The following is a 13,694-nucleotide window of genomic DNA, read 5'->3' as shown; positions in this document are numbered from 1 at the left end:
ACCCTTAAAAAATCGAATTTCGTCCCCAAGGGCATCATCAGGCTTAAAATCTAAAATATTTTGCATAATAAAATCCTGCACACATGAACGAGTTGATGCCTGTAGGGGCGGAACTCAGGTATTGCGCCTAATAAAAAGGTTTTTGGGAATTAAACTTCGAGCTTTCACTTAATTTTATTCAGGATGAGAGTCTCTTTGAAAATAATGCACTATTTTCGTGATTTTTTTCTACAAATAACTTTAAGTGCTTTCTAAATCTGGAAGTCTCCAAAAATTTATTGATCCCTTGTCATATTGAATTGCCACTTCTTCTCAGGAATTTTTTAGAAAAATCATCTTTTCGATAGAAATAAGAAAGAGATTGATGCTTAAATTATCAAGTAGTGTCAAGAGCTGGACTTGAAAATTAGCTGGATCTCACAGTAAGTTTATCATCTTGTGGTGATGAGTTACAACTTATTTCCAGAACTTTCAGCAACTCTGTTGAATTTGACAATTTTCAGCCGAAGTGAGGCGCAGATGTCTTAAGTTACCCAAAAATTGCGATCCCAGATTCATGAATTCGAAAGTTACACATGTTAAAGTTTTAAGGCTCTCGACAGACGTTGGGAAAGTGATAAATTTTTCCTTGACTTGGAGGCCTGCAAGTCTGCACGTTTGTTACTATCAAAAACAGAAATACCGAAAAAACTCCGTAAGTCAGCCCAATTCTTTGTCTTCACTACCTTATTGTAATTAATAATAGCGACCCTTTTAAGCTTATAGTTGTGATTTTTTTGCTGGCAAGAAATGGGGGTTTCAGACGGCTAGCAGAGCATATTTGAGAGAGTATGCGGGTACGAGGCATGACCTATACAGGACCTTTTTTGCATGAATTCCATTTGAACGTTTTTGGCGAATTTCGCCTCCCTCTCATCCCAGATAACTAAAAAAATGCCATTTTGTGGAGATGCTGAAGGGCTTTAAATGAAGTTGTTTGATGATCTTCTTATGCCTTGACTTCTACTGGTATCCGTGAAACTAGACCGATTGACGATGATTCCGAAAGAATCGAAATTATCCCTATGCAAAGGCTTAGAAGAAAAGCCGTTGAACAGAAGACGTGGCTAAAAATACCATCGTAAGAATTTTTCTACTTAAACAAGAAATAAAACATTTCAATGCTAATACCATTGATATTAACTTCGCGTGCTTTTCTGGCACTTAAACTAAATTGAAATAGAATCTAACCACTTCCTGCATTATTAAACGGCCGACTTTGTGAGCGGTAAAGAGGGCATTGCATGCCTCCTGCAATTTCCTAACAATATAGACTTTTGTTCAGACATCTTATCTCGCAAAGATTAAGGGAACGTTGAGATTTAAGGATTTAATAACACGACACGCGATCGTATTATGCTTTGTCAGATCATTTTCGGGGTTTATGATGAGGATATATTTCATCCCCATTCAACTAAAAAAGCAATAGTCACTATAAGGTTACAATTTTATGGCCGTATAGGAAAGGATGAGCGGGTAGTTATTTCACATTGCTGGAATTCTGCTTCATAACGCGTAAACTATAAGGAAACAATAAAGTTTTATGGAGGTCCAGATCATTAGTTTTCCATTTAGTGTAAAATAGAGGTTTTGGCGAGAATCCAACAAAACAACGCGAGAAATTGCATTTAGAAAAACCTGCACTAAAGTTTATCTCTGCAGCTTTATGGAGCCGAATTTACTGTTAGGCGAAAACTTGGGAAAATTCTAAATAATTAGCTGAGGTTTTGTTTGTTCTCTGCCTATAAATAGGAACGTTTATTGCACATTTTCTTTGCAAAGTTTTATCACCTCCTAGGTAAAGAAAATTAATGTTGGATGGTTTAGTATGGAGGTATTTATATATCCAGAATTTTACCTATAAAATAAGCTTATCAGGTACCTACTTCAATCGGAAGAAATCACATTCAAAAGCTATTATTGTTTATGTCCTTAAGTCGTAATTACAATAAGTAGAGCTTTAGCTAGAGCGTCAGCCCACGAGACTTCCCTCCCCCCGAGTTGCCTGTTGGTTCCTTTCGATTCGAGGCCTTGCATTCCAGTAGGTTCCTCTGCTTTCTCTAAACTGTCCGAAATATGTTCGATTAGTTTGCTCCCTGACCCGAACTAGGGGAGGGATGGCGACAAGAGCATTATCGCACACTATCAGCACGAGGTAAACCGTGCTTGTTTGGAACCAGTGGCAGGTACATCGATCGGAGCTATCCAAATAGAAATCTACGCAACTCCTGGACATCAACTTTAGTATTCCAAATAATATTAGAGAATAACCTCTCACACCATTAAAGTTTAATACCTCAATGCTCCAACCTGAACTAACCGGGTGAAGGTAAATGTCCTAATAACTATCGATTTCATCTTGCATAGCAGTGACGATGCCCTAGTAGGTATTGATTTCGTCTTGCATAGTGACGTTATGATTGCGAGTGAGGTCGATATCACTTCTTCCCACGAGAGGCAAAGAAAAAAAAAAAAAATAAAACATAGTCTTCAGCTGAGCACCATAGATGTTCATGCTGATGTCTATGTATCTATTAATACTGGTACATAAGTACTACTGGTTTATCGCCTACATAACCTATTTTAATATCCAGCACAAGCATATAAACCATAGTTTGCGTCATAAGCTTTCCGAATTAAGTTTCTATACATTTCTGAATGCCATAAAGTGGGATTGCATTGGATACTCTGCATATCTGAAAAGGACATGTTTGCCCCGAATTTTGGTCATATAATGATATACGGATTCTGTATTATTAAATCCGTTAATGAAAGCTTTAGTGTCGCTATAGAGGTGGAGGTTGTGCTGGCAAAATGGCCGAAATCTGATGCGGGGTTTTATTGCGAATTTATGAGATCATGGCATCAATTCGCTTTGAAAATTGAGTGAATCGACATTTTAATCATTAAGTTATGCCTGCAGTTTAACGCTTTTGGTTAAATGACACCGATAAATATTAATGAAACACATGAAACGAAGGAGAAAATTAAATTTTGGAATTTCTCCATTAATACAAGGCATCTCATTCAAATGAATGAATTTAAAGTTGCTTAAACATATTAAAGACATTCGAAGTTCTCAGAATCTCTGTCAATGTCCCCTCAAGTGAAGGAAATAAAGCAAGGTTGATTGAGAATCCTTCGTTTAATGTTAACGAAAGAGACGTGGAGTAAATGGAAAGAAAAATGTTCCAACTGCTTGAGATATTTTTGAAATGTTTGATATTTTTTCAGATAAGCCTGGCAGCTCGTGGGCCTATGTACAGGGTGCTCAGATATTACTGCGCAAAACTAAATAACGTATATTATATAGGAAAATTTTTTTTTTTTTTTTTTTTTTCCTTATTGTATAGCAATCTAGTAAATTAACACTAATAAGCTATTTGTTTTTAACTTAACTTGCTACGGTTTGAAATTACATACAAAGTACTTATCCTATGAAAGTCACTTTGATTCAGACATTTATGTTTGACACTTTTTTTAATGTGCACTAGATTTTTTTTTTTTTTTTTTTTTTTATTAATAATTTCACTATACCAACTCAAATGGTTTCACTCTTTTCAATCTTCTGGTTAAGCCATCATTATCCAGGAGCTGGAGAGTCTCGACGTTGATGTGCTGATGGAGACGTTGTTCATGTCTTTGGGCGTTCTTTCGGATAGCATTATCGACAGTTTCCACTACCAAGTCCTTATGTAGATTGTCATTTCGAATGTACCACGGAGCATTAACAATACCTCGTAGTACTTTATTTTGGAATCGTTGTATCATGTTTCGATTACTTTGGCTGGTACAACCCCAGAGTTGAATACCATAAGTCCACACTGGTTTCAGGACTTGTTGGTAAATCAAAAGTTTGTTATATATTGACAAAGCTGAGTATCTACCCAATAACCAGTACATTTTTCTGTACTTCAGCTTCAGTTCTTCACATTTTTTCTTCACATGTGGCTTCCACCTGAGTTTAACATCAAGGGTCATACCAAGATATTTGGCTGTATTCCCGTACGGAACTACTTGTTGATTAACATATACTGGCTTGTGCTCGATTCGTTTGTTAGTAAAATCGATATGCACTGATTTGTTTTCATTCATCTTAATACGCCATTTTACTGCCCAGCGTTGTATTTCGGCAATAGCAGTTTGTAACTTTTCTGTTGAATCAGTGTTGTTGTCTCCAGTAGCTAGAATTGCAGTATCATCTGCAAATGTAGCAACAACATTTTCTTTGAAGGTAGGCAAGTCACTAGTGTAAAGTAGATAAAGGACGGGTCCCAATACACTTCCTTGTGGCACACCTGCTTGGATTTGCCTTAGATCGGAAAAGGCGTCTTCTTGTTTGATTCTAAAGTAACGTTCAGATAAATACGATTCCAAGATTCCTGAATATTGGGTAGGAAGGAGTATTTTGAGTTTATGGTTCAGGCCCTCATGCCAAACTTTATCGAAAGCCTGTGCAACATCCAAAAATATTGCTGAACACACTTTCTTTTCTTCTAGCGATTTTTCAATGACTGCAGTGATTCTATGGACCTGATCTATCGTAGAGTGTTGGTCACGAAAACCAAATTGATGATCCGGAATAATATGTTTTTCTTCGATGATTGGTAGTAATCTTTTCAATAGAAGTTTCTCAAACAGTTTAGACATAATCGGTAGTAGTGATATTGGCCGGTATGATGTTGTTTCGTGGGGTGGCTTTCCTGGTTTAGGAATCATTATAACTTCGGCCATTTTCCACAGTTACGGTATATATTTTAGTCTAAGTGAAGCATTTATTAGGTTGGTAATTTTAATTAATGCTTTTCTCGGAAGCTCTCTTAGAATTTGACCAGTAATAAGGTCAAAGCCAGGGGCTTTTTTCGGATCGATATTATGTTTTATTTCATTTTTAATTTCGGTCAGAGTAACAATTGGGATATCCATTTCTTCATGAGAGATGACATTGGGCAATGCTGTGTCATCGTCTGCTGAATTTGGCTGAAATGTCTGTTCTAAGTGGTCTGCAAATCGTACTGCTTTTTGCTCATTGTTTCTGGCCCAGCTTCCGTCCTCATTTTTAATCGGAGGTGTTTGCATTATAGGTCTATTTAAATTTTTGGTAGTTTTCCACAGCGAATATTCAGTACTGGAATCATTAGTAAGTTCACGCAATACTTCGTTGATGGTGTCATTTTGTAGCTGCTTAATTTCATTTCTCAGTTGGGATGTAAGATTATTTAACCTAGTTTTGTCTTGTCGAGCTCTGGAACGGTGCCATTTCTTCCTCGCACTTCTTCTTTCTGATATCAGTTCCAGAATTTCTTTAGGGTAGTTATATCCTTTCAGTTTACTTTTGATTTCTGGGGTATTTTGCCACGCCGATTGTTGAATGTCTTTGACCAATTTCTCCACCTCGAGGTCTAGTTGTGCTTCAGTTTGTAGTGGGACTGTCAAATTGATTCTTTTCTTTAATGTTGTTCTAAAACTATCCCAATCAGTTTTTTGATTAACTAGATAGGGATTGTTTAGCTTTAGGATAATGTGTTCACTTAGAGTTAACACAACTGGTGTATGATCCGAGTTTAACTCTAAATTGTCTTCAATTTCCCTATAGTTGCTTGATATATTTTTAATGATATAGAAATCTAGCAGGTCTGGAACCTTATCTGAATCTGTTGGCCAATATGTGGGTCTGCCTGTTGAAATAGTTTCACATCCATATGCTTGAACAGCTTTTAATAGTTCTCTACCTTTGGTTGTAGTCAGTCGCGATCCCCAATGTGTATGCTTTGCGTTGTAGTCACCGCCTATTATAAACCGATTTCCAATTGTTTTGAAAAAGTTTTCATATCTTTCGAATTTGATCTTGTGTTTTGGAGGGCTATATAAACTGACGACAGTGATGTTGCAATTCTTGGTAGATATTCTCACAGCGGTGGCCTGAATATCCTCTGCCACAAATTTATTTTCCTCATTATGATGAATATTTTCTTTGATTATTATCGCACTTCCTCCCTTTGCTGCGTTTTCTGGGTGATTTGTGCAATACACTTTATAACCTTTGAATTTAATAAAGGATTGTTTTGTAAAATGTGTTTCAGATATAAGACACACATCTATCTTATTTATATCAAGGATTGCTTGGAGCTCCTGTTGATGGTTGAGCAATCCATTTGTATTCCATGTCATGATTTTGAGTGTACTACACATTTTAGTTCCTTTCAAATTTAGAGGAGGCTTTTTTATTTCTTCCTTCGAGTTTTTTAATTTTCTGATCCATACTCAAGAATGATTACTCCATTTGGGTAATTTTATTGAGTATAAGCTGTAATGTATGACTAACATTGTCTTCCTGGGATTTTGCTTTAGTTTGACTGTTTGTCCCCATCGCAGCCATGGAGGCATACGTTGGTTTTCCTTGGTTGGTAGTGTTGGTATCTATCTTTTGTACATACTGCGTATTTTTTTTCTGATTGTCGATTTTTGGTTTAGCTGTATAGCCATTTTTGTTTTTGAGTTTTTGTAGCTCTTTTGCAACTACACAACCTCGATAGTTCGCAGGATGCTCCTCTCCACAATTCACGCATTTTGGTTTCTGATTTGGAGGTTGTTGACAACTAACTGTGATATGTTTGCCAGCACATTTAACACATCTTGGTTCTTTTGCACAAAATTTCTGCGTGTGTCCATATGCTTGGCACTTCTTGCATTGGGGAATTAAATTTGACCCTTTTACCGGAACAATTTCTACTCTACTGCCCAATATTTGAGTTATCTTGTATATTTTCTCAATGTCTTCTTCATTAGCAAATGTTAACATGAAGATATTTAATAATGTTTTTTCTTTCCACGACATTTTATTATTTACTGCTATAATTTTAAAACCCTTGTTTAACAGGAAAGTCTTGATGCTTTCGGGGTTGTAGGAACTATGCAGATTTTTTGCTATAACCCTTATTGGCCTGGTTTGCTTATTTTCGTATGTGTGAAAGGTGGTTCCCACATTACCAAGCAGTCTTACTTCCTCTCTATAGCACTCCGAGTTGATGCAATTAACTTTTGCAGTTGTCTTACCAGTGAGTTTAATTTGGAAATCTTCTTCCCGGATTTTAGTTATCAATAGTTCATATAATTCTTCATATGATTTTACTTCATGTATTACAATAGGTGGTGGGAATTTCTCCTTTTCAATTGTTTTTATTTGAGTTTTTGGAGGAGTTTCCTTGTCAGGGGTCGTATTCCTCTTTCGCTTCTTGTACTTTGCCCTGATCCATTCTGTTTCTCGGGCAAGCTCTTCTTCATCGGTGCAATAGTCTTCTCGCGGTAACGGAGAAGTTGCTCTTGATGGCCCTGGTATAGCTACTCTTGTCTCTGTTTTAGCAGGTGCTACCATTTGTCTCTGTAGCACGTTCTTTTTGAGTTCATCAATTTGTCTTTGCAAATCTGCAACTACTATTTCAAGCTGGTTATTTTTATTATTAGCTTCTTGAAGCAGACATCCAACGGAGTTCCATCCTTCAACAGCATATTGCCATTGTGCGTATAGCTGTTGTTCTCTTTGGCTTCGCTGATAATTTTCTTGAAACAGTGCTTCATTTTGTTGTTTGAGTAAATACTCATTTGGTGTGTATGTAAGTATATTTCCCGAATTCATATCGAGTTATATTATATTCATACATTTCTTTAATTAACAGTTTTACTGTCTGTGATATTTTCACAATAGTCTAATGTTCCCCGATGCGGGGCCACCGTGTATCACTTTCGATATCTTATCGCGTAAACTCACGTTTTTCGTCAAGCCTTATCAGTGTAGATAACTGCTGGACACGTCCGTTCACTTCGGTTGGTTAAGTTTAACTATAGGAAAATATGACAAAAAGTTAATACGAAGGTCCATAACCGCTTCATTGTTATCATTCAAGTTAATGTAATAAATGTTTGATTATTAATGTAAATAATAATATATCCAAATGAATAAAGTAGGTAGACCCGTCTTGCTCTTGTCAGACTACTCACCGAAGCTGGGGCCAGAAAAGACAAAAGCTGTTGTCCTTTGTGAACAAAGAGCAGAAGAAGGACGTATATGAGCGATCTCCAGATGAAACCTAAAGAAACCCAATAGGTACATGTGTGTTGAATTTGAAGAAAATATGTACTTTACGTAACACGTTAAAGACAAGAGCCAAAGTAGCTCGGTCAGCTTCACAGGATAATGCCCACGAGAGACTTCCTTAAAGAGACAGATTTAAGGAGTAATCCAATAAGATATTCTTTATGCTGCCCTCATCTGGGAAGGAATAATGATAGTTAAAAAGTCCTCTCGAGCGTCCAAGGGAAAGATCTGATAAGGGTTATCTGTGCGTGTCGCACGATATCTTTAGAGGCAACTCAAATTTTGGCAGGAACTCCATCGATTGACCTCCTGAAGGAGCGCATCAACCTAAAGATCTTTCCTCTGGTCACGGAGGCAGATGGGCGAGAGGTCAGGAGATGACGATTATTCGAAGTGGCAAACACGACGGATACGACTGATGGACAAAGGCCAGTGAACCAAGCGATTGATCTTTGACCCTTACTCATAGATGTGGCGTAAACATAGGCGCTTGGACTATTATCTAACTCTCAGAAGACACGACAACTTCAAGAATTACACATACAGAATAGAAAGAACGGACCTGGATTGCGGAGTCTTCGATTCCGCAGAACGTGCTAAAAGAATGCGTGTTAAAAGTATGCGTGGTTAAAAGGTGGACAACCTAACTCTAACATCTCTCATCAACGGAATGTTGGCATGCAAAACAAAGTGGAACAGCTTTAATAATGCCATTTCTGCAATGGTTAAGGAAAAGGAGCGCCTGGAGCGAGCCACTCAAAAGAGACAATGTAAATAAAAGCAATTGACAGCCGAATTCCCAAGCTCCTCGACACTGACGATTTATCTCTCAGGGACAGTTCCCGGTCGTTGCAAGCTGCAGGACAAGGAAACCCAGATTTTTAGTAGGTAGGCATCCCGGCAAATTTCACGTTATCTGATCGCCAGAATAACAGACCGGATATCGTTAGAACATTTTCCTCAAGATAGAAAAAGACCCGCTTTGTTCGGCTAGAATGTAGAAGCAGCTCAACATCTTCTGGTAGTTGAAAACTAATTTTAAAACAAAATGTTGGTTAGTGTATTTGAGAATAAGGCAGCCTGTGAAGTTAACAGTTATTTATGTAACAAGCAAAGAAAGTAAATCTTAAGGCCCGAGCGTGAAATATTGCGCACGAGCCGCTGACGAGGGCGGCAATTAAGCGAATGAGTTAGGAACATTCTTGCGAGTTACGTACAGTATTTTCTCTGGGATCTAGCAGCCCTATGTCCAAATAATAAATAATAAAATAATAATGCTTAAATAGGAACTGGTCAAATTTTTTACATATTATTTTGAAAGGTTCATAAATAGGGGCAAAATGTTTTTTGCTCTTTGACGTGGAATCCTATTTTCATGTTAAAATTTCCCGGCCTTGGGATGAATTCCACGTGCATTCCTCAACTCTAACTATCATCCCATTTCAAATTTAATTATTCTAACAAGATAACCTGCTAGACCGAACCTTTCCCTGTAGGAGAAACCTCTGAACTCCAAAGAATGGATTTCAACAAAAACACACCGTAGTAATGAAATATTCGCCTGAAAGTTCCATTTGCATTTCTAGCACCGAACAGCTTGCAAGTTTTCCCTAAAAAGGTTCAGGTTGTTATGTTGCCCTAAATTATGGGTAAGCTTTTAGCGTAATGAAGAGAGTTCTCGTTAAATAAATGCACAATTATTTTATTGGCTCGAGTGCCTGCATCTCCACCTGTGTACCGGAATTCCGATAGACGCGAAAATTGCTGAGAAGGAAGCTTGAGAGAGTTAGTTTTATTAAATGAAGCTTTGGGGACCTTTTTAAGTAAATTCTTGGCCGTAGATTCAAAAAAAAAGGAAAGAAAAAGTCTTCACGCGAGATGCTCTGGGGATCTGCTGGGTAAATAGAAGGTTTAAGCGGAGATGATGTTCTCAAATTTGCAAAGCTCCTTTTTGAAAATGACTACGAAATTATTATCTCGAGAAATGTCAATTCTTATTTGAAATTGCCTGAAATTTCCACCTACTAAATAATTGAGTTAAATGATGTTGAAAATGTGAAGTGCTAAAGGCCAAAGAGCAGTGGCACTTTTACGACATTTAGACGAAGGTTGAAATGGCCCCTTTCGCTCGAAATTTTCGCCCTTGATGGCATTTCCTTTTTGCGGTCGCTATATCTGTCTGTGTCATACACTAATACTTTGCGATTTTGAACACGGCAAAGGAAAATTCTGCATGTCAATAATAAATTTTTTGCCATCGTTAGCTCCCTCCATGATTCGCGCGGCAGGTGAGATATTCTCGCTAATAGCTGAGATGTAATATTGTACGAAACAACATGTCAAAAACAAACAATGTGGGTAACACTATTTACTCATACCTGTTTATGAAATTTATTACCGCATCGAGTTACTAAATTAATACCAGTATGACATCCAAATGGGATAAACTAATAAACGCAAATCCTCTCTCCCAGTCTACGTTTGTTCATTAATGCTTTTTAACTGCTGTTTAATGGGTGATCCATTAAAACGCTATACAGGGCTTCGTAACCAAATTATCGAAATTTGGTCAAATTCTTCTACATTAATTCAATATTATTTTAAAGGCCTTTGGAGAAGCTTCTGTGAACTGTGAGAGGGAGCAAATATGTACTTCTCGCGCTCTGCCACTTCAAAACGGTCTCATTAGAGCATCAAAGCAGTATTGAGTCAACCAGCAATACGCAGATTTACTATTTACGAAAACACAGCTAGAGGGCGTAACTTGCAGGAAACGCTGCGAATAGTAAAAGAGCACACGATTAAAGAGTTAGAACAAATTGGAAATAGCAAACACACGGTGCGAGTGTCACGAGTTTATCCAAAGAGTGTGGTCACAAATCTACAATTTGTCCTAAAAAAAAGGAATAAAATGAACATATTGAAGGTGACATCAAAACGTATAGGAAAATTTGAAATAAGCTAAAGCAGGTAGAATGAAGACAAAACTGTTTGAGTGGTTTTGCATGTAAAGGCTGAAGAGCTGCATATGAAGGAAAAATGGGAGTTTTTTTATCAGAGATGGTTGACTCCAGAATTTTAACTACAGATTTGCTGTTAGGTTTCTGATAATACCTGGTGACAAAACGGGTGCATTTAATCAAGATCTGCATCCGGTTATTAAAAAGTTAAATTTAAGAGAATCAAAAGATCTATAATGCTGACGAAACGATCTCTTTGCCGTCTTAAAAATTTTGATTAAAAGTGATGAAAATTCTGCTCCCTCAAAGAAGGCTGAAATGCAAAACTTGCTTGGTAGTTTACTAAAATTGGTTTAATTTTTTTCCCGGAGGGCCTCTGTGTATCAGTGTTCCAATGAATTTTGTCGAAGAGATACATTATGTACAGGGCGCTCCAGAATTTTAAGCACATACAGTGCGAACCATTTAGTACTGAATACTGAAGCGAAACATATATTCTGTTGTATAAGAAATGCGCATATTTCCAATGCTTGGTCATCTTTTGTTTTCTTACTATATGAGTAAAAACTTCTTAGCCTACCCCACAACTCACCCTTTGACATTCAAGATATTCTTAAAAGAAAAACACGAAGTAGTACCAAGCTACATAGCTTACACTATACCTTATAAAAAAATAGTTTAAGTAGGCTACAGTTTTTGGACCACCATGTATATGTAAACATATTTTCCTTCCCAGTTAGAGGAACTTGGCTGAGACCAGGAGATATCATGCTTGATGTGAAAATTTTAAATTTTGCGGTGTGGCTATTTTATCCGACAGGCAAATGCACTGAGTGGAAATCAGGTGCAATATCTGCCCCCCAGTACACACAGATGGTGCCACCAATGATTACGATCTGGTAGTGACATAGAACCTATGTTCAAAACCGTATTCCTACCTAATCAAAGTTCTGCTAATTTCAAAAGAGTAAAATTACAGTACAGGATGAGATTATTTTCATAAAGCCGTCTAAAAGATTTGAAAATTTTGTATTTATGTACCGATACCATGGCTGAAAATCATCCCTGTTATAGCCAGCAAAATCAAAATGAAAGTGTAAGATTGCTTCTGCAAACTAATTTCCCCGGTTCTATTGAGTAACATAGTTAAAGTGAAACAAAGCACTTTGTACAAACAAGGTAGTAACTATATATCGTCCTAAGTGATCATCACAAAGCGAACAGCAGCTTTTGAATGTTGGGGAGCTTGGTCGGTAGGTTTATACAGGGTAGAATAGTGAAATGGAACAAATTCAATATCTGAATATTTCGACATGGCAAAAAAATATCGAAACACGTCAATTTTAGATTTTGAAATTATATTCTGTAACATAAAAATTTTATCTCTAAATTCAACCCCTTTTGCGTGACAATTGCAACTTTCAAATTTTTGAATTGGAAGTATGGGTTTGTGATAGCTCATTTGAAAGGTCTTTTTATTCTCTATTTAAACTTTCTATGGTGTTAAACTTTATTTGAAAGAATAATAGAAAAAAAATAAATTCATATAATTGAAATTGTTTATAACAAATTAAAAACTTATTAACTAATGCCACTTTATTATTGATAATGTAATAAAATAACAAAACAAATCAACTTCAATGTATCTCGACTTAATTTTTCCAAATTGGTGGATAGGGAAGTAAGGATCGCTAGAATGGCCTGTACGATCACCTGATCTTACTCCATTAGAATTCATCTTATGGGGATATGTGAAGAATATGGGGTACAAAACTAAACCACACAATCTAGCTGACTTAAAAAGAAAAATAATGCCTGTGATTAAATAGACTACGCCTAAAATGTTAATCAATGTTAGAAGACATTTTTATTTACGGTTAGGATATTGTCAAGTAGTTCGAGGCATGCATTTTGAACATTTTACACAAGATTACTATTTTTATTAGAACACAAGATTAGGATAGATATGTTTTAATATTTTGTGATATTGTCAATAATGAACTGGTATTAGTTATTAAGTTTTAAGTTTAGTAAGTAGAGAACGTCATTAATTACACAAATTTATTTCTTTTGCATTCTTTACAATAAAGTTTAAAACCATAGCAGTTGTAAATAAAGAATGAAAAGATCTTTTGATTGAGGTATCACAAATCCATGCTTCCAATTTAAAAATTTGGGGTTACAATAGTCATCTTTACGTTACAGGATGTAATTTCAAAATATAAAATTAACCTGTTTCGGCACTTTTTTCACATATGTCAAAATATGCAGATATTGAATTTATTTCTTTTGGCTGTTCCACCCTATATGGAGGTCAGTTTATATGAACGCTACTGTATTTTTGATTGATTGGTAATATAAAGTAGTGTAGTAAATACAGATATTTTTCAATTTCTAAATAAAACAAGTGAAGAAATATTTAAAATTTATTGATAATAATGAGAGATTGTTAACGATTAAATCAGCGGTAGTGGTAATTACTCTCAGATTAAAATATGGTTTTCAGAATCGGTAAAAAGAAAATGGTGCCAATAAAAACAAAAATGATGAACAAATGTTGCCCACAAGACATTGGTAAATGTAACTATGATAAATGTACA

The 13,694-nt window shown here is 36.3% G+C and overlaps 1 protein-coding gene across 1 annotated transcript in view; it reads right to left on the bottom strand.

Annotated features, from left to right (window-relative positions):
- LOC136419218 (uncharacterized) overlaps positions 1–13,694 on the bottom strand; it is a 145,683-nt gene that overhangs the window by 37,702 nt on the left and 94,287 nt on the right. The gene's annotated exons all lie outside the window — the stretch shown is intronic.

The sequence above is a fragment of the Euwallacea similis genome, chromosome 2 (assembly GCF_039881205.1).
Source record: "Euwallacea similis isolate ESF13 chromosome 2, ESF131.1, whole genome shotgun sequence".
NCBI lineage: Eukaryota > Metazoa > Arthropoda > Insecta > Coleoptera > Curculionidae > Euwallacea > Euwallacea similis.
This window is presented reverse-complemented; position numbering and strand designations above follow the sequence as displayed.